The 3,129-nt window shown below is 39.6% G+C and overlaps 1 pseudogene across 1 annotated transcript; it reads right to left on the reverse strand.

Moving 5' to 3' along the window:
- Positions 1-991: 991 nt before the first annotated feature.
- On the reverse strand, positions 992-2,360 carry LOC308495098 (26S proteasome regulatory subunit 4-like; annotated as a pseudogene). The gene has a single exon. The product of its transcript is annotated as a 26S proteasome regulatory subunit 4-like (transcript).
- Positions 2,361-3,129: the final 769 nt, after the last annotated feature.

Below are 3,129 nucleotides of genomic sequence, written 5' to 3' on the forward strand. Positions count from 1 at the left end.
TCTTTAAAAAATGCCATTGGGATTTTGATGGGGATTGCATTAAATCTGTATATTGCTTTGGGTAATATGGCTATTTTAACTATGTTGATTCTTCCAATCCATGAGCACGGAATGTCTTTCCATTTCTTTGTGTCTTCTTCAATTTCTTTCAAAAATGTCTTATAGTTTTCAGCATATAGGTCTTTCACATCGTTGGTTAAGTTTATTCCTAGGTGTTGTATTCTTTTTGCTGCAATTGCAAAAGGAATTGTTTTTTGTATTTCTTTTTCTGAGATTTCATTGTTAGTATATAGGAATGCAATGGAATTTTGCACGTTGATTTTGTAGCCGGCAACTTTACTGCATTCGTTGATTATTTCTAATAGCTTTTTGGTGGAGTCTTTAGGGTTTTCTATATATAGCATCATGTCATCTGCAAAGAGTGATAATTTAACTTCTTCATTCCCAATGTGGATGCCTTTTATTTCTTTCCCTTGCCTGATTACTCTGGCAAGGACTTCCAACACTATGTTAAAATGCAGAGGTGATAGGGGACAGCCCTGTCGTGTTCCTGAACGTAGAGCAAAGGGCTTCAGTTTTTCACCATTAATTATGAGATTAGCTGAGGGCTTGTCATATATGGCCTTTATTATGTTAAGGTATTTTCCTTCTATACCTATTTTATTAAGTGTTTTAATCATAAATGGATGTTGTATCTTGTCGAATGCTTTTTCTGCATCAATTGATATAATCATATGATTTTTGTCCTTTATTTTGTTTTTGTGATGTATCACGATGGATTTGTGGATGTTGAACCATCCTTGTGCCCTGGGGATGAACCCTACTTGGTTGTGATGAATAATCTTTTTTTTTTTTTTTTTTTTGAGAAAGAGCGTGCTTTATTTGGCAGAGATAACTGCGCATTATGTTCAGAAAGGTGCACAGGAAGTTTTGCTAATGAACAGCAACTGGGATGTGGATTCCTCTGGGTACCTTCCCCAACTTCATCCCTCTAAGGGATAGGGAACCCCAACCATTTCCTTGAAGGCAACTGCGGTTTGCTAGAGATAGGCCCCTCATGGGTGCCTTCCTGTGTTTTATAAAAAATATTTTCTTTAGATTTTTTGAAGTCTTCATTTGTTACTTTCATTCTATGTTCTCTCAAGGCCATCAGACCAGCTTCTGTACAGATTGCCTTGATGTCAGCACCAGAGAGGTCATCTTTAGCCATGATCAAGTCATGCAGTGTGACGTCATCAGTCAGCATCATTTTGCTTGTGTGGATCTGAAAGATGTGCTTCTTGGTCTTTTCGTCAGGCAGCGGGAACTCACTCTTCCTGTCGATGCGGCCTGATCTGATAAGTGCTGGATCCAAAGTTTCTATTCAGTTTGTAGCCATGATAACTTTTACATCTCCTCTTGAATCAAATCCATCCAACTGGCTCAACAGTTCCAACATTGTTTGCTGAATTTCTCTCTCACCACAAGAATTTGAGTCATATCTTTTTGTCCCAATGGCATCAATCTCATCAATAACACGATGGATGGTGCGTGTTTTTCAGCAACTTGAAAGGATTTTGAACGAGTTTCGGCCCGTCGCCTAGATACTTCTGAAAAAGTTCAGAGCCAACCACTCTCAAAAAAGTGGCCGAGGTTTAGTTTGCTACTGCTTTGGCTAATAAGGTTTTACCTGTGCCAGGTGGGCCATAGAGAATGACCCCCTTAGGGGATTTTATACCCATCTCTTCATAGTATTCAGGATGAGTGAGAGGAAGCTCCACAGATTCCTTAATTTCCTGGATTTGGTTGTCCAACCCCCCAATGTCAGCATAGATCTCCTGTGGGGCCTCTTCCACCTTCATCACTGTGACCAAGGGGTCCGTGTCATCCATCAGCACTCCTATCACGGCATGCACCTTGTGATTGAGCAGGACCGAGCAGCCTGGCTCCAGCAGATCTTTGTCTACAAATGAAAGGATGCTGACATAATGTTCTGAACCCACAGATGTAGACACAATGGCGTGATTGTCATCAATGATCTCTTCCAAGGTTCCTACCGACATTGGGCTCCCCCTAAGATCATCCACCTTTGATCTTTCCACCTTTTGCTTTTCTTCTGAAGGCTTCATTTGTTCCTGATTTCTAATGAATTCTTCCTCCATGAGAAAAAAGTCTTTAATTCTCTCTAACTTCAATAATTTTAACCGGCACTGAGTGTGAGGTGTCACCAGTGGCAATTTGCTGGCAGCATCTAGTCCCTTTGTTTACTTTTTCTATTTCCCCACTCTGGTCGGTACGAGAGGTTCATATTTCTTTTTCTTGTCCTTGTCATCCTTCTTGCCACCTCCAGGACCATGACCACCACTCTGACTTTGACCCATCTTGATTCTGCTGCTTGAGCCGCCGCTGCCGGAAGTGCATTCGCCGAATAATCTTTTTAATGCATTGTTGTATTCGATTTGGTAGAATTTTTTTAGGATTTTTGCATCTGTATTCATCAGATATATTGGTCTGTAGTTTTCTTTTTCTGTGTTGTCCTTACCAGGTTTTGGTATCAGGGTAATGTTGGCCTCGTAAAATGAGTTAAGGAGTACTGTCTCTTCTTCAATTTTTTGGAAGAGTTTGAGCAGGATTGGTATTAGATCCTCTTTGAAGGTTTGGTAGAATTCACTAGTGAAGCCATCTGGTCCTGGACTTTTGCTTTTGGGAAGGTTATGGATGAGTGATTCAACTTCGTTACTGGTGATCTGTTTATATTATCCAGTTCTTCATGGTTCAGCCTTGGAAGGCTATATGTTTCTAAGAACTTGTCCATTTCTTCTAGTTTATTGTATTTGGTGGCATATAGTCCTTCATAGTATTCTTGGATGATCCTTTGTATTTCTGTGGTGTCCCTGATAACTTCCCCTTTTTCATTTCTGATTTTGTTAGTGTCTTCTCTCATTTTACCTTACTGAGTCTAGCCAAGGGTTTGTCAATTTTGTTAATCTTTTCAAAAAACCAGCTCTTTGTCATATTAATTTTTTCAATTGTCTTTTTGTTTTCTACTTCATTTAGTTCTGCTCTGCTTTTTGTTATTTCCTTTCTTCTGCTGATTCTGGGTTTCGCTTGTTCTTCTTTTTCTAGTTCTTTAAGGTGTAACATGAGGTT

Source organism: Rhinolophus hipposideros (assembly GCF_964194185.1).
Source record: "Rhinolophus hipposideros genome assembly, chromosome: X".
NCBI lineage: Eukaryota > Metazoa > Chordata > Mammalia > Chiroptera > Rhinolophidae > Rhinolophus > Rhinolophus hipposideros.